General features: G+C 33.6%; 1 long non-coding RNA gene across 1 annotated transcript; it reads right to left on the reverse strand.

Annotated features, from left to right (window-relative positions):
• Positions 1-7848: 7848 nt before the first annotated feature.
• On the reverse strand, positions 7849-14287 carry LOC123537330 (uncharacterized). The gene is made up of 4 exons (XR_006683516.2): positions 13365-14287; positions 12315-12417; positions 10080-10149; positions 7849-9130 (listed from the first exon to the last, which is right to left on the reverse strand). It is a non-coding gene; the product is annotated as an uncharacterized LOC123537330 (long non-coding RNA).
• Positions 14288-19210: the final 4923 nt, after the last annotated feature.

Genomic DNA, 19210 nt, shown 5'->3' on the forward strand with positions numbered 1-19210 from the left:
TATTCCAGTCCTTTGTGTTCTTGATCTACTTTATGAAGACTTACATTTTTCTTTATGTAATACTTACATATAATGAACACGGAAGGAACTTGAAATAGTAATCTATAGTTTGAATAAATTGAATACTTCTATTCAAAAATACTGTAAAATTTCCAAATTTTATTTTTCGTATGTGTAATTAGCCTGATTTGTGATAATTGAAAACCTATAAAATTATGTATTATTTACATCTAATTCTTGCAGAATAAAGCTGCACTTCACGAAATACCTCATTTAGGGTAAGTGGATCAAACAGTTTTTGCTTTTAGTTGATTTGTTTGTTTGTTTTGGGTTTAACGCCGTTTTTCAACAGTATTTCAGTCCTATAACGGCGGGTAGGTAACCTAACCAGTGTTCCTGGTGTCTGTACCAGTACAAACCTGTTCTCCGCAAGTATCTGTCAACTTCCGACATGAATTATCAGAGGCGGAAGACGAATGATTTCATACACAATGTCTTTTATCAAATCGTCACGGAGAACATACGCACCGCCCTGGGATCGAACTCGCAACCCCGCGATCCGTAGACCAACGCTCTCCCTACTGAGCTAAGCGGGCGGGCTAGTTGATAGATTGTATCAAAAATAAAATAAATATTATATCCACACATGTCTAGTTTGGCATTAGCACTAATAAGTCAGTGGCATCTACGGCTAGTTGATAAATTGTATCAAAATTAAAATAAATGTTATATCCACACATGTCTAGTTTGGCATTAGAACTAATACGTCAGTGGTATCTACGGTCTAGTTCATGTAGACAGTATCGTTACAGTGTCAACAACATCTGGTACTATTCATATTTATTCCACATCTTATATTGTAGGGAATAGAATAAAAAACAATGAATTATGATAAATGCTTTATTGTTTTTGGTGTTTTGAAAAAATGACATCCAAAATAATTTTGTGCATTTAAGAATAAGTTTAAGAACATACCTAAGACACTTGACGTATTATTGTTTGTTTGACGATGATGCCTTGTTCAAAATGAACTTTGAAATTACTTTATAATAACAATGATAATTTGAACTCGTAACAGCAGATCTAAATATATGACCTCGAATAACAAATATCTCATGGTAAGTATGACATGTATCAGACCGATATGGTCATTGTATTATTTCAGCTCGCAAATATTAATTTTGTCATATATATTACAAAAATAAAACATCAAAGAATTAAGGCACAATATGTGTATTTATTTCAATAAATGGCACATACACAATGGAAAATAAAAAAAAAAACTTGTGTTAAAATTTTTAAATATTTGTGTTATAACGTTAAGAACACACAACGTTTCTAAACAGATCTTAGCAACAGAGTATATCCCCATCTCAACGGTTAGCTGATTCGGGGGGTTTCTTTACCCTCTCCTCCTACACTGTCAACTCCAACTTCTTCCTAATCAGCCTCACTTTGCACTTTGGATTGATGGTGGGGTTCCTGCAAAGTAGGCCATACATTGATGTGTTGGCTTTTGATCATAGAGAACAATCATTCTATTACTATAAAATTCCACTAATGCCTTTGCTGGTGGAAGGAGGGGGCGTAAGAGATGTTCTACAATTTATTACCTCTCAAGGACAGACTCAGTCAAACCGAGTCTGCTGTGCTTCCAAAGGATCTTTACACAAACTTTGGTTATCGATTTAGTATGTCAAAATATTTTATTTCAATTAATGTCTTACATTTCAGTTACTATTTTCAACACGCTGGATTACAACTTCTTTGACTTGCATTAAAGACACAGGGTCAATTAACTGATGAAGGGAATTTTGATACCACTCCTTTTATGTAGCACAGTCAGACTATAGAAATTTCATATTATTTGCAAAGACTTCAAAACTATTTATCCTTTATAAAACAGATTTTTGCCAGTTTTGATTTTTTTAGAATCCAAATAATTCAAGGATAATTATTTAAATCATGGTTAATGAAATTGTATGCTTTTCTTTTTGTTATTTAGTCAGAACTTTCCTCAAACCTTTTTTTGGTAGTTTCAGAGCTATTTTATAGATAAAATTGTGAACAAAAATGTATAAAAGGAGAGTAAATACCAATTCAAAGAAAGCAACCTGCACACGAAGCGGACGCTCTAACACTAGGCTACCGAGGCGGTTAAGGTTATGCAATGAAACATACATACTTTCGTGTTTCATTATTACTGAATATTGAGCTAACACAGATGTGAATGAATTACTGCACTGTAGTATGATACAATACTATTTCTATTTATAGCTTAAATCTTCTGAGGTAAATGCACGTGAACATGTAAAGCCGCGACTCAGTTGACTTTTCCGCCAAAGGTACGCAACTAGATCAGGCTAGACATATTTGCATATTTAACCACATGATAGCCTAAAAATATAATCCATTTCTTTCACAAAGCGTATGTATACTTTCCCTGATCATTTGACAAAGCATCGTATTTTATTAATACCTATAGAAATTCTATCTAAAAAATCCGTATTGCACTTTCAAATGTATGGTATGTTGCCGGACTACTTTCATTTGATATGCATGACCTGACACAGTTTTATAAATAGCGCACACAAAAATTACTCTCAGTTCTATCTTAACATTGATAAAACTGTTAAATCATTGAAGATTTCGATCAATTACAAAAAGAAGAGGTAAATATTTCAATTTCAATTTCAATTTATTGCATAAAGCATGTAAATACAATGCCTATAGCAAGTACAAACAATATGATATGGAGCATAGAGAGTACTTAATAATTTTCAGAAGAGACATTAAAGTAATAAGTCAATAAACGACAATTTTTCACAATGTTGTCACAAAAAAAGGTTATATAATATGATATTTTCACTCTAAGTGTAACCTTTAACATGTGTTGTATGTACCTTTACTTAACTATCAAACAATTAAACCTGTGTTCGGTGAATATGTACTGTAAATCCATTATATTATCAATTTCTCATTTCCATTGCCAGATAAATGAATTCTGCTAAATCATTTAAGATTTTACTAGAAGTTGACGAGATGAGACTTACGAATTTATTTGTGTTTGGCCAATGACAAAAATATGGTTTTAAACATTTTCTTCTAAGTTCCCTATAAAATGGACACACAAGTAGGAAATGATATTCACTTTCAACTTTACTCATATTACAAAAAGTGCATATTCTATCTTCTCTTAATACGTTTTCATACCTTCCTGTTTCAATACGGAGTTTATGTGATGAAGTTCGAAATTTACACAGTGCTTTCTGTATTTACCTTTAGGAACAACCCTTAAATATTTCTCTAATTCAAAGTCATGTTTAATCAAAGCATACGACCGCATTGTACCGGAATTATATCAGAATACCAGTTTTGCTTATAAGTATCAAAAACACTTTGCTTAATAATTTCAAATGGGATATCTATAAAATCTTGATCAATACACATTTGAGAGAATCCATACGCCCAGTTATTGTTATTATAATTTTTGTTTAAATCAGCATCTTGCCTAAGTAAAAAATACGCTTGTTTTACTAGTGAAGTGTTATGTTGGCTAAGTATTTTCATCCAATATCGCAGCATTATCATCTTTCTTAGAACTTCCAATGGAAACCGCCCTGTTTTACCATACAGTGCCGACAAGTTTGTTGACTTCTTACCGCCAAGTTTACTTCTTATAAATTTTGTGTGTATTAATTCTACCCCTTTTGCAGCATGAAAACCCAATATTTCAGTTCCAAAATTTAAAACTGATGCAACCAGGGGGTCAAATAGCTTAAATGTCTGTGACACAGGTAATTCTATATTTCTAAATACTTTCAATAAATTGTACAATGAACGCAAATGATGCATGCTGAGCAGTACTTTTTTGGGTTCTAGACCAGTGACCATTTTTAAACAAGGTAATTCCCAAGTATTTAAATGAATTAACAATCTCTATTTTTATATTATATATGTGAAAATCAAATATTGTATGTCGCCCTTTCTCGAATATCATTGCTTTGATTTGTGTTGTATTTATTTTAAGACCCCAAACATTACAAACATTTTCTACATCTGTAAGCATGAGTTGTAGCGTTTCTGGTGACTTCGCGAAAAGTGCTTGGTCATCAGCATATAACAAGAGGAAAAACTTTATTTCATTATATGTGAATACACCATCTAGATCAGAATTAATATTTTCTGAGATATCGTTCACGAATAACACGAAGAGCAGAGGAGAACTCGGGTCTCCCTGTTTTAAGCCTATTTCGGACGCGAAGAATTCGGAATATTCTGAGTTATACCGGACACATGATTTTACCACGGCATACATTGACTTAATTGCTTGAACTAGTTTGCTATTAACATTTTCATTTACGAGTTTCTGCCAAAAAAATGCTCTATCAGCTCTATAGCAAATAACAAAAAGCTCATTATAACTGAAGCTAGATCTGGAAGTTTGTATTCGGCTCTGGTGGATTTTGCCATGTCGGATCACACTCGGCGCTTGCGCTCCTCGTGTATTCCGACCTAGCAAAATTCACTCAAGTCGAATACTACATCAAGCTACTGTTATAATATACATATTGTCTCATCTATTCGAAATAACAATGTCGATATTTGTAACAATTAATTCAGGTTTGTATAACATAAAGGTCTTTTAACGAACCGAAACACTTAGAATATGCAAATGAGATAAAACAGAAAAATAACAATTAATGCATACCGCCATATCAACCTTTAGCTTGCTGACGCAAGTGATTGTGCTTTTGCGACCAGTGCAGACTATGATGAGCCTGCACATCCATGCAGGCTCACCTTGGTCTGTACTGTTAGCTATCCAGTCAGTAAATTTTCAGTGAACTTCCCTTCGAATAATAAGTGGTACTGCCCACATTGAATGATAGACCAGCCCATTTTAGAAATTTAGCAGGGTAAAGGTTAAGGTGTTAAAGAAATCATAAACAATAATTGGCGCTGGACACATCTGTTCTTTAACTATGATGACATATATCTGCAGAGACTAACCAAATAACTTTCGTGAAGACTTTCCAAATTATAGAGAAAATTCATCATAGTATCGAAAAAAAAAGAATAATACATTTGAAAGTTTTCGCAAAAATATTATCTGTTCATCGAAATAAAATGTCATGATAGTACCCACAACTACATAACTTTTCGCGAAACCTTTTGGTTTTAGCGCAGTTACTAATAATCTTAAAATGATTTGGGTACTACATGTATTACTTTAATGTCAGTCACAGAAATTACAGGTTTGTCTCAAAATGAAGAGCATATATTATTTTTGAAAAAGAATCATGGTTTTGCTTTTGTGTTAAATGAGTGTAAGTGGTACTTCACAGGCGGTATTATTGATAATTCAATGATCCTAAAAGCCCTATGTCAGAACCAATCTCAGTATTATATAAGCTTTTAAGCGTGTGACTGATGTAGACCTCATCTCAACTTAGTACATTGCTCTGCGAAATATATTATTTCAAGTAGATGCAAAATGCTTTTATTGTCAGAAAATGTGTAACCGAGTATTTATATACATCAAAATGTAACTAGTATGAAAGTAAACCATACAGCGTCCCATCAATGGAAACTCTTTCACTCGAAATCATTTCTGAAGCAGCTTCAATAGGAAATATGGCATAATACCATGTTTGATTGAACCAATATTCTATACTTCAGTATGATCATAATTTAGCCGATACAGGTATAAGCGAAAAATTATGAGAAAAGTCTCTAAGTAGTAAAATTTTGAAGGTTACATGTACATATTGTCAGCATTGAAATATATAAGATAATACATACCGCCATGTTTATTAATTCCAGAAATCGCAAACGGAAGGAAATTGAAGTTGCTTTATTAAAACATATATATTTGGTTGTGAATTGTATATAAATGGGCTGATAAAGAAACAAATAAAACACAATTGTCTCATGTAGATAGAAGCAGCTGTGTTAACAAATATCGCCGTTATATTTCGATATAAGTTGCACACCACGAACATTTTCTAGGTGCGATATCATCACAACTAGATATTAGTAAGTAAATGAATTGTTTCTACAACAGTGACACCATACAAAGGTGTTAATCACAGTTGTTGGAAAATATAACAAATGGAAATGGGTCGATGAGGTCTGTCAAAAATGTTTGAAAAAAGGAAATATATTTTTTCTCCGCCATCATTAGAGAACCTGCTGCTAAAGGCTGTGGATTTAGACCGGTGAGTTCTTTGAACGTGACTTTACAAGCACTTATTTCTTCATGTAAAACATTGGCATAGTATCGGGACAGTCTGCTTTTGTCATCCTTTGAGCAGCGCTTCAATCACACTCATGCATGTTTATACATGAACATTGATTTCAATAGATACAGCATGTTACTAAATATGATTTATGCAGCGTACCAGGATGATACTTTACTAGTATACGCTAATTTTATATTTGTAGCTAACTGGCGTATTCACACCGTCTGAAATGCTTTTTTTGTGTTAGATGTTATATTCAAAGTAGAGCAGTGTTATTACTTTGGTTTTATTTGATATGATTTTCATATATATATGTTAGTAAATTTATTTGAGTTTTCATCAAAAACATCTACAGAGTCAGAATAAATATTAACCACATTAAAATAAAACAAGGACAAATGTCTAATAGTGATAGTTCTTGCATACACGACTGGGGTTTATAGTGATTTCACGGGTGCTGGAAAAACTCAATCTTACACCCGGGGAGTAAGATACACCTCGTGCTGTAGATGACGTATAATGAACTACATCTGTACAGAAGATTTGTGTAGTAATGATGATTTGCGTAAAACGGGATAAAAATGAGATACCTTGATAGTTTCTTTTTGTTCCTTATAACATATTTTTATTTTTCGATTCAAAAAACGTCAGTTTACGGAAATAGCATAGCCATTTGCAGCAGATAATAAAAGATCCCGGAACTATTACGTTCTTATCGTCTTTGTAACGTCATGACGTACTTCATGTTTACGGACGCAAGTTCCCGCGCATTGTTAATACGCTATTATAAGAAAAAGTGCTATTAGAAAATCGTTTGTTTGAATTTATCTTTAAAAAATATTAGTTGATTATTATTCAATCGATCGCGTTCGGTGCAGCTGGAAATATCCGGATCTTGAGTAACTGTTTAAGCGGTAACTCGGCCGAGCCTCGTTACCGCCAAAAATATTTACCCGAGAGCCGGATATTCCCATCTGCACCTACCACCAGTGAAACAATCCTTTAATACATCATATGTCGAAACGAATATCACAAAATGTATGGTATATTGCACGGTAAGCTGAACGGGATATGGCTAAATAATTTTCATAGTTAAATGTAGTAGCTAGATGAATGAAAAAAAGTGTCAATATAACGATAATAATTTCAAGGTTCTGCATTGACTGAGTGAAATGGAATGACTTAATCACGGATCTATTCCATAATGAATACTACAACATACCTTAAATAATCCCTTGTTTGCATGTTAGAGGTTACATTTTCATCGACAATTTCAACAAAACTGATCAGAGTTATTGCCACTGATTGTCAGAAACATGCATGAATGGGATACAAGTTTGTGTCACATGTATCTCAAAAAGTGTTTGACATAGAGTCATAAAACATCAGGAGATTGTTATGTAGCATGTGAATTTGCGCATCTGGTATTCTGTTTGGGATTTCACTCAGCCAAATTGGAGCTATGATCCTTGACTTAGTAAAAAATACACATAAAGTGCTTGTGTTGCATATATCCTTAAAAGGATTTGACCTAGAGTTAAGAAATCATGTAGAAATGTTATCAAGCATGTGACTTGGTTCACCTGAGTGTTTTGGGTTGTTTTTTTTTTTCTGTTGTTTTTTTTTGTTGTTGTTTGTTTTTTTCACTTTGCAAGACCAGACTTATGGCTTTTGATTTAGTCAAAAATAAAAGTTTGTGCTGCATGTATGTTAAAATGTACTTGACTTAGAGACATAAAACATGCCTATGAAGTTTTGCGCCGATTGTTCTCTTTGGGATTTTACTCAGCTAGGCCAGAGTTATGGTCATTTACTACGTAAAAATACACAAAGTTCTTACATGTTTGTGTGCAAACATCTTAAAAATGTTTAATCTTGAGTCATAAAACTAAGTACGGTGACAGGAGAGGGGGCACCTGTGTCCTGTGTACACACATCAAGTGTTTATTTTGTAATTTTGTGTTTTGTTTAAAGAATGTTTTACATAATCTGTGGTAGATAATTTCCGTTTCATTATTCAAACTTTATCTTTAAATTTTGTAATCTTCTTCCTTGGATATTTAGTCTAATTATTGTACTTTAAACATTTTGTTTAATTGCGTTCTTCTAAAATAGGTTAAATTGGGTCTGAAAGGTGGGAAATATTTTTCAATATATATTTATTGTAGGGAAAACGTTTGAAGTTGTATATATTATATATTGAGAAGATAGCAATGCCTTTCAAAAAAATGCACTAAGTGCATCCGTATTCTTAAGTCGTTAAGCAGCTATTCAGGGACACGGTATCGAGGTCTTTCGTTCCACTTGCACCAGGCCAGAAAGTATATGCCATTGTTAATGATATACCCTAACCCTAGGTATACAATTAGAACCATGGTAATGAACGGGAAAATATACTTGCCCATCTAAATCGCACATTTCTTAATATCTTTAAAGCGCAGATCTGTAAATATTCCCTTTTGTGACGATTATCTCACGCTTGTTAGAGTGGTAGACCGACATGGTTAATGTTTTATATAAACTCGTAAGAATTGATTTCTAAACATCACAAATAACGATTAAAGTTTGGATGTACAATGCTAGTTTTAATCGCAATAATTGATAAAGGCTCTGTAGTACTTAGACATTTTCAAGCCGTAAATAATAGTTTATCCACAACATACTGTCACATTTACAAATATTTCAAATTGTATTGTTTAATCCATATAACATGGCTTTTATTTCACAAATCAGAATTTATTTCACAAATCAGAATATCTGCAAGTATTCTAACTACCCCCCACCCTCTGCCGTTTCGTGACCGTAATCACCTTCATAAGATACACTGTCGACTCCAACTTCTTCCAAATTTGTCACCTCTACCAATTGGACTGGTGGTTGAATTCCTGTAAAGTTGGTCAATAAAATTCTATATTGGCACAGTATATCAAATGTATTTCGTTTCAGCATTTCTTCATTTCAAGTAGCCCTGTATAAAATACAAAGTCTGGGCCAATTAACCGATGAAGAAAATTATAATACTCTTTTGATAATACTCTTTTACTGCAACTGCCCATGGCAATCAGAGAACTATCACTTGTAATTTAATTTTTTGTTCAGTTTGCCATTCTAGTGTCAGACGTTTAATGTGGTACTGATGTAATTGCATACTTAAGTTAAACTGTCTCTTTGCTGAATTGTTACTTTTGATAAATACGGCCAACATTCTGTAAATATATTTTAAGCATCTTAAGAGACGCTTTTTAACTGATGGTTGAACCATAATTCTGTTTGGAGCAAGGGACAATAAAACGTAAAATCAACATGCTTCAGTCAATTCTGCAATTGACAATGAGCAAAATGAGAGAGAAAACATAGCGACAAGCTCTAGTCTAATATTAAGCAAAAAGCGTACATTCTTAAATGTTTTATCTTTGAGTATTTGAATAATACAGAAGGAATAAATGACTACCCGGCTGTAATATATTTTATTTCTATTTGCTGCAGTGTAATACTTAAGTTCTCTGCAGTAAATGCAACTTTAGCATGGTGATACATAAATCTTGGGATATTAGCCGGTAGCCTCAAAAACTTCAACGAGGTCTAAAATATAAATATTGTAAAGATATCCGGTTATATTTTTACATATATTCTATGTGGAATGTAAAACTACGCATGTACGAATGGGTGGTCCAGTTTTCTAAAGATATTTCTTTTTTCTTTACATTACCTGTGACCTTTATTGGAAAGTCTTTCTTGAATATGACTTGATCAAAAGAGGATTGAAAAATTACTTTTCATTTGTATTGAATTTAAAATCGGACTCTTTTATAGATAATAATTGAAATGTTTTACCTGATACAACCAAATGCCAAAGGACAAAGAACACTGCAACCACGAGCATACACAGTATCAAAATCTTCTTCTGAAACGAGAACACAAGAGGGCCAAGATGGCCCTAGGTCGCTCACCTGAGAAACACACCATAACAGTGTAAACTTGTTTGACCTAGTGACTTCATGGAAACAAATATTCTGGCCAATTTTCATTAAGATTGAACCAAAAATGTGGTCTCTTGAGTTTAAAGAAGTGTTTTCATAGATATGACCTAATAACCTAGTTATTGATCCCAGATGACCCATACTCAATCATGACCTAGATTTTATCAAGGCAATCATTCTGACCAAATTTCATGAAGACTAATCGACAAATACAGTCTCCATCGCATATCCGAGGTTAATCTTTAATTTGACCTAGTTTTTGACCTCAAATGACCCATATTCAGAGTCAACCTAGATTTCATCAAGGCAATCATACAGACATAATTTTATGAAATTAATTGAAAAATACAACCTCTATCGCATACACAAGATTTTTCTTTAATTTGACCTAGTGACCTAGTTTTTGACCCAGGATGGCCCATATTCAAATTTAACCTAGATTTAATCATGATAATCATTCTGATCAAATTTCATGAAGATCAATTGAAAAATACAGCGTATTTCGCATACACAAGATTTTTCTTTAATTTGACCTAGTGACCTAGTTTTTGACCTCAGATGACCCATATTCAAACTCATCCTAGATTTTATCTAAGCAATCATTCTAACCAAATTTCATGAAGATCCATTAAAATGCAGCCTCTATCACATACACAAGGTTTTTATTTGATTTGACCTAGTGACCTAGTTTTTGACCCCATATAACCCAATTTCAAACTTGGTCTAGATTTCATCAAGATTATCAATGTGACGAAACTTCATGAAGATCAGTTCAAAAATACAGCCTCTATCGCATGCACAAGGTTTTTCTTTGATTTGACCAAGTGTCCTAGTTTTTGATCCCAGATGACCCATTTTCAAACTTGACCTAGATTTCGTGAAGGTAATCATTCTGACCAAAATTAATGAAGATCAATTGAAAAATACAGCCTCTATCGCATACACATGGGTTTTCTTTAATTTGACCTAGTGACCTAGTTTTTGATCCCAGATGACCCATTTTCAAACTTGATATAGAGTTCATCTAGGTAATCATTCTGACAAAATGTCATGAAGTTCAATTGAAAAATACGGCCTCTACCGCATACACAAGCTAAATGTTGACAGACAGACGACATACAGACGCCGGACATCGAGCGATCACAAAACCTCACCTGAGCGTTGCTGAGCTAAAAAAAAATGAAATATTTGTTCAGCCCTTTTCATTCACCGATTTAAAGTTATTTACGAAATAATCTTAATATTGGAGCAAACAAAAGTGTAACTAATTTTCTGTGTGAGCATTTTATTACTTCACCTTTCGACCAAAGTTGACCTAACTTCGGCTATCTCGATATTTCGGTGTGTCGACATTTTTTCTTGGTTCCGACGAAGTATGACTGTATACATAAAACATAGTAAAGCAAAGAACGTATTCCATTGGTTCAGACGCTATATGAAATAATACACATACGAAAAAAGTAATGTAATAAATTAGTTCGTAAATACACATTGTATTAAATATGTGACCGTGCATGCCGAAGGAACTATAATATTGCCTTCATTATAGGTTTTCAGTAATGTTCTCAGAAAGCGTATGTGTAATTTACATGGTCATTTTACAACAATCTTATTGATTAACAAATTCGAAAAACATAATACCGACATTTTTGAAACATAATTTAAAGGCTGTTTGATTTTATTTCGTGTTACATTTGTGTAGTCTAATAACCCTTCATAATATATAACATTCCATTGGTAAAAGGGAGATTTAAACATAAAACTAGATGTGTGTGTTTAGGACACTGATGCCCGTACTCATGCATATTTTGATTAGGTCAAAGGCCATAATTCTGGTATGACTATGTGAAATCCAAATTAAAAGACCAGGTGAATAACTTCAACTGCTGAATAACAATCCTGAGAGGATTGATGACTCGATGTAAAATACTTGTCAAGATATACACAACACAAATTAAGACAAAAGGACGAACGGGCGGACAATAGGAATTTACTCCCCCCCCCCCCCCCCCCCCACCCCTAAAAAACCAATAGGACGGGGTACAGAAATATTGTAAAATAAACATTAAACAATAAAGATTATACATACCACCATATTAACGTGTTCCGGAAATCATTAATAATAGGCAGCACTCGTTGTGAAACTTCACTTGTGCATTGTTTTCAAAATGGGCACATCTGTTCATAATCAACTATAGAATAACAATTATCTAATTCAGTCGTATATATGAAACACATTGAAAAGACAGACACAAATGATATAAAACATGCTGTGCAATCTAAACAATTCATAAAGATAGCGGTCTGACTTTGATTGATTCTTATGTTGCGCGAACGTACAAACAAAAAGAAAATATGTTTAGCTTTTTCGTGAATTACACAAACTTGGTAACAAAGCTTATTGCTCACGAGCAGACTTAAGAGATACTAAATAAAAAACTTCTCAAACATTTTAAATCTCGTCTCAGAAACATATGTAAATATATAAAGCCCTAAAATTAATTTTGCGATATATAACACCTGCTATGTGTTCAAACCATTCCGTAAGTGCTCAAGGCGTTTCCTTTTTTCGGAGGAAAGCTTTTATTTGATAACAATCATGACACTCTTAGGGCATGCTTCTATTATCGCGGAACACAATAGAAATAAGAAAAATCACGTTTCTCGTGGTGGTTTTCTTCATCCTTGCCTATTTGTGTATCTTATGTATAATAGCGGTATATTAATAAAAGTGTAACACTTATCAGTTAAGTGCCAAATCATATATAGCGATGTATTTCAATCCTTATGCAGTCTGAAGTATTATCGTCTTGTTTATGTTGTGTTCTTAGAACTAAATAATTTGTGGCTTTTAATTCAGAGAGACAAATCAAATCTACTCAATTACGTCTTCAAATAAATATAATTTCCTTAAGTTTTCTTTATGTATTTCCTAGGTACGTTTTAATAATAACAACTTCGAACATATAACCAGAGACAAAGAGTAAAAACCTGCCTTTCGAGAGTCTGAATGAAAACTGTATGTACACGTTTAATATTGTCATATTAAGCACTTATGAGACTAAGGTAGAATACACAAGTTTAAAAGCATATTCTGTTTATTACTTTGTACATGTAATATTACTAATTACTGATATACGTCATGCATGTCTTCAAATACACAGGAGTCATCCAGTTGGTTCTTATTTGATTCGTCATAACTGTGTATATTACATCTTCCTCACATGGATGGTTCAGCCACTTCCCTTCCTCATTATGTACAGTCGACATTGTATTAAGAGACCACGCAAGGGACTGCCCAGAAGTGTCTCAAATGGAATGGTCTCTTAATGAATTTCAGTCAGATGAAAAGAAAAGTCGTCTATCTGTTAATGTAACTGTATTTATTATGAACATATATGTATGGTTTAAAAATCTGTTTAAACATCGTGAACACTTTTCAAAGTCCACAAACCGTGAAAATTATGGCTAGATTTTTTGTCAGTTCGACTGATACAAAGGTTAATTGCATTCAGTCACGTGCAAAATGTACTCGCTAATTACATAGATGAAGAAATGCCCGGAAGAATTTTGGTACCCGGTCGCTTAATAGATACTTTTGTCCAATATTTTACCTGTCGGGACTACATTAATGTGGTCGCTAGTCGTTTAATACAAAAGTCGTTTAATGGAATGAATTTATGTACTGAAAACTTTCGGGAGGGATTTTGACCTGTCGTTTAATACAAAAATTGCTTAATAGAGGTAGTCGCAAGTACGATGTTGACTGTATAGGCAACGCATAAGACTCTGAATTATTCAATAAAGTGCATGCACATGATTAACAACTGCCTCAAAGAAAAAATATAGAGTTGACTGGATTTTGAAAATATTCAAACAAAATTACCTTATAACATTATTGTAGATTGGGTAGTATTTGCGAAAACTTAAATGTTCTCGATCAGAGCTTTACACAATATCGAAAGTCTCATGAATAATTTGAAACATAACTTATATCACATGTATCATGAACAAAAATTAAATTCCTTAAAATGCAGATAAGTTTTCCTTTTATACTGTCAACACCTACTTCTCCGTATCGCTGGATATCTTTCTCATTCATATCTGAGATATTTAAACCTAATAAGAATAACATGTTAAGAATTTTCTAACGATATGTTTGTAGAAAATTTAAGATATCTTCTGTGTAGTCAAAGCACTAAAACCATTTCGAAACATTAACCACTTTTGAAAAAGATACATACTATAAATGCCCTTATCTAAATTCTACCTTGAAACAATCGGAAACACATAATATATGGAAGAGAAAAAAAAGAGTTTAAAAATGTTTGAAATCTGTAAATGGTGTGCCAAGTTATTTGAATATGCATCCAAGTATGAAAGAGTTACACAGCAGACAAAAATAAATTACTTTGTATCTATAAGTGTTACCTTGACCTTTTAGCTAGGGCTTTTATTCTTGCATGTGACACATTGTTTTTTATGGTTGATGCTAGTGCCATTTACTGTTATATCCATCCATATATAAAAAAAAATATTCACATAACCAGACAAGAAAAATAACCTCTGAAGAGGGGTCTGGATCATGCGCTCAATATGTCGTTTTTCATTACTGGAAACCTGCGTACTGAGTAATATCGAAATGCCTTGATCAGTGACAGAATTATAAAAGAACTGAACTAAACCCTGATAACTTTTGACCTCCAAGTACAACATTTCCTTTGGTACTAGGCGTATGGATCCTGGGAGCGACATGTCTCATTACCAGAGATATATGTGCCAATTAATATCAAAATCCCTTGATGGTTATAACACACTAAATAGTTGTTGTTCTTTATTCTATATAAAATTGACCTATTTCCAATGGCCGCAGCACACATCAGGACCCATTTTAAATGTCTGTAACCTACATATACATTTTCTTGAAGAGTATTGTCAATGCTGAATAAAAATCAAAAGAAAAGTGGGGGTCATGTTTGGTGGAAGAAAAATAATTTCAGTCAAACACACAAACTGCAAAATCAGCTAAAAAATGAGACCCCCAAATTACACTGGTGGTGTATGATCTAAGTTTCTATGAAAAATTTTGTCATGTTGTTATTTCATTATGAAAATTCTACCTACGTGTCAAGCATAGATCTGCCATGTGATTTTAGCATAAAAATTGCAAAGAAAATAAGGAAAAAAAGCTCTACAGAGCAAACAAACTGAGAACTATTAGTATCCGCCATTATAAGACTACCTTTTTTTTCGCGCCATTTTTCTATTTAGTGTCTGTATGCCTATAAGAAAAACTTTTTTCGGTTTCATTTGAAATGTACAAGAAACCTAAATGCATGAAAAAATACAAGGTTTTAGATTGATATCAACAGTTTCTAAGGTTTTATGGCATTTTCAGAACCATAGGTCAAAGTGTCAGATTTGTAAAAAAAAAAATAGCTATCGCGACATAATTTTGAAGCAGTTACCCTAAATGTAGCCTTGTATTGCCCTGTTTTGACATTTTCTACTCTGATCTGCATACAAAGTACACATTTAAACTGTTAAATATGTTCACTTTTACCTCTGATGGCCAGAAATTAGCAATCAGTAGGCTATAAATATGCAGCTTTTGAACAAAATACACTGAAAATGTGATTTTTTGTTTGTTTTATCCTCATTTTCAACAAAATTGCAGTAATTTTGGCATTTTCTATCAAATTCTAATCAAAGTAACCCATTTCCACCATCATCTGGCCAGATTTCAATTTTTACCAATGTCATTTTATAGATTATAACACACTAAATAGTTGTTGTTCTTTATTCTATATAAAATTGACCTATTTACAATGACCGCAGCACACATCAGGACCCATTTTAAATGTCTGTAACCTGCATTTTCTTGAAGAGTATTGTCAATTCTGAATAAAAATCAAATGAAAAGTGGGGGTCATGTTTGATGCAAGAAAAATAATTTCAGTCAAATACACAAACTGCAAAATCAGATAAAGATGAGACCCCAAACACTGGTGGTGTATGATCTAAGTTTCCATGAAAATTTTGTCATGTTGTTATTTCATTATGAAAATTCTACCTACATGTCAAGCATAGATCTGTCATGCGATTTTTTAGCAAAAAAAATGCAAAGAAAATAAGGAAAATAGCTCTACAGGGCAAAAAAACAAAACAAAAACTGGGAACTATTTGTATCCGCCATTATACCACTTTTTTCGCGCCATTTTTCTATTTAGTGTCTGTATGCCTGATAAACGGCAGTTATCGACCGGAAACGAAATATATCCTGTTAAAATGTGACCTAGGGGTCTGTGTGTTGCACGCGGCACGTTGTTAAAGTTATTGCATGGACAAGAACTAAACCCGGTTTACTTTTGACCTGTGTGTGACCTTGACCTTTCTATTAAGTGTCTTGGACTTGCGCGCAGTCTCTTAATGAGAAATATATGAGCAAAGTAATATCAAAATCGCAAGATTAGTGGCAGAAATGGATTGGACAAAAATATGTCCTGTTAATATTTGTCCTCAAAAAGAGAACTTGGTTCTACCACAAACAACGTTGTCTCATTATTTGGAACATTTGTGCAAAGTAATTATAAAATCCTTTGATTATTTTGGAGTGTATGTACGAGGAAATAAATTGGTCACTAGGTTGTGATCGGTCTGTAAGGATATGTGTACATTTATGTGATCCGTAATTAGTTTAGTATAAATGATTATACTGAAATTACTTCATCATGTTCCTCGTCTTTTTGAAAACATTTTTGTTTGTCATTGCATACTCTCCATGCATTTTCTTTCAGGGTTTACATCTTTTTTCTTGTTATAATCTTAAAGATATAAAAGTAAGTAGAGATTTTTTTATACAAGTTTCCCAACACAGCTCCAATTAAACGAAAAGTTAAATCGAAGGTGAATGCAAAAGAAGTCTTAGTGCTTCTTTTCCTATATGCACTTAGACTTCATTCGAATTCATCCCTCGAAACGGATACACAATATCTAGCAACATACCCAGAGACATGCGTTTCAATATAGACAAATAGAAAAGAAAGGTTAAACTATGACATGTTTGTGACAGATGTTTTGTTTTCCAGTCATAATTAAGCAACAAATATAAACAGTTGTTTTAAAACACTATGATCCATATGATGCTCCATGTTATGGCCTGTCAGAAGTCACTACATATATTATTTTCAGTCTTTGACCTAATAGTCAGAAAAGCTATAGAGATTTTCTCAGACAATCACAGTATGAAGTCTCAATGTGACTGAGACTGGCTTTTTTGTCTTATCAACATAAGAAATTAAGGATAGATCTAGTGACCACAAAAAGTCATTCTGTTGAAAGGTTGTAGGTCCTAGCGTGCTCAAGTTATTGACCAGAAACAAATTTTAGTCTCAGTGTCATTCTGATTTGATGTACCCCTTCAACAAAAGGGATCATCAACTGCTCACAGAAATCATCATATAAAGTTTGAAGTATTAAGTCAAATAACACACCAAGTTTCCATCGGAAATGGTGTAACTGTGACCTTTACCTTTGATATCTTGATCCCTTTTCACCATACAAAATTGTCAAATAAAAATTTAGCGGCCACAAATTCTCCAGTTAATGTTTGGAAACCATTTAAAGTCTTGAGGTTAATGTCACCTTGATATTTAACCTGCTAACACCAAAAGAAATTAACTGCCTATAACAGTGAACGAAAGGCAAGCATCCTTTTAGTAATAGGCACATGTAATCTTTAGTTATTGATATGAAATAACTTTCATCTTCAATTTCACACTGTGAACTCCATATGCTGACCCCTAAAGCAACTACAGTCAAATATTGACCCAAACAATTATCCTGCAAAGTTGGACAACTAAGGCCAAACGGTAATTGATAGTAAGAGCAAAAGATAATAGATAAGGGTAGATTTCTCGGAAGCACAGAGCAGCAAAAACACAGCCCCAGGGCCACGCATTACATACTATTAGAAGGCCCACAACAAAAAGAAGCTGTAATGGAAAAATATTTCAGACGGATTGCTTCAAACATCCAACAAGTACATATTAATATAAGCTAAAAATTGATAAAGGGGAAGGAAGTGGTAAGGGGCGAAAGGGGGTCGGGGGTGGGGGAGGAATCCGAAGGGGAAAGTTGAACAAGGAAGTATATACAAGGGAATGCTATTTTCTTTAAAAAACAGTCGCACTACAACTTAAACCGCAATAGCGCAGGCACTCATGTACCAAAGATAAACACACAACGACGAACAACTAAATAACATAGAAAAACGGACAAGCAACCAATAAGAAAACAGTAGGGCACCAGTATAGACTCACAAGCTTACAAACGCACCCACACAGGTAGGAAAAAACAATCAAGTACCGTCTTGGGATTCGGCTGCCAAAACAAAGAGGAGCCACGAAAACTTACTAAAAGTAAAGGGGGAGGGGATGCAAAAAGTAACGTAAATGCAAGGGAAAGGAGAGGGCAAATTTGGAGTGGGGCGGGGGAAAACGCTTACAACAAACAAGAAAACATACGCAAAACACAATACAAGACAGACAAAACAACCTGTTGAAAATAGGTGCACCGCCTTGGAACGGTCAGTAACTAATTTCAATCCCAAGATCATTGTGACATTGACCGTTGACCACAAAACAATATCAATTACCACAGGCAGCGTTTAATGGCTTTAGACCCTTCTAGATTCAATCTTGGATAACAATTTCTCAGGCCATATCATGTTGTGATGATAAAGGGGTCACTATACTAGTATTACTAGGGGTATATTGATCACATGAGCCCCACAGCAAAGCATGTACATGCCCTTCAGTACTGATATTTAAGGGAACATTACTCCATACAAAACCATTCAACAGGAAGATGTTGATAATACGCCAATCTAGCCTCAGAACTACACCTTCCTTCGTAGTTTATTTAAAATCTTACAACTACTTTCATAGAAGCAGTTCAAACAAACTTTCTGGACTGGCAAACAGA

The sequence above is a fragment of the Mercenaria mercenaria genome, chromosome 17 (genome assembly GCF_021730395.1).
Source record: "Mercenaria mercenaria strain notata chromosome 17, MADL_Memer_1, whole genome shotgun sequence".
Lineage (NCBI taxonomy): Eukaryota > Metazoa > Mollusca > Bivalvia > Venerida > Veneridae > Mercenaria > Mercenaria mercenaria.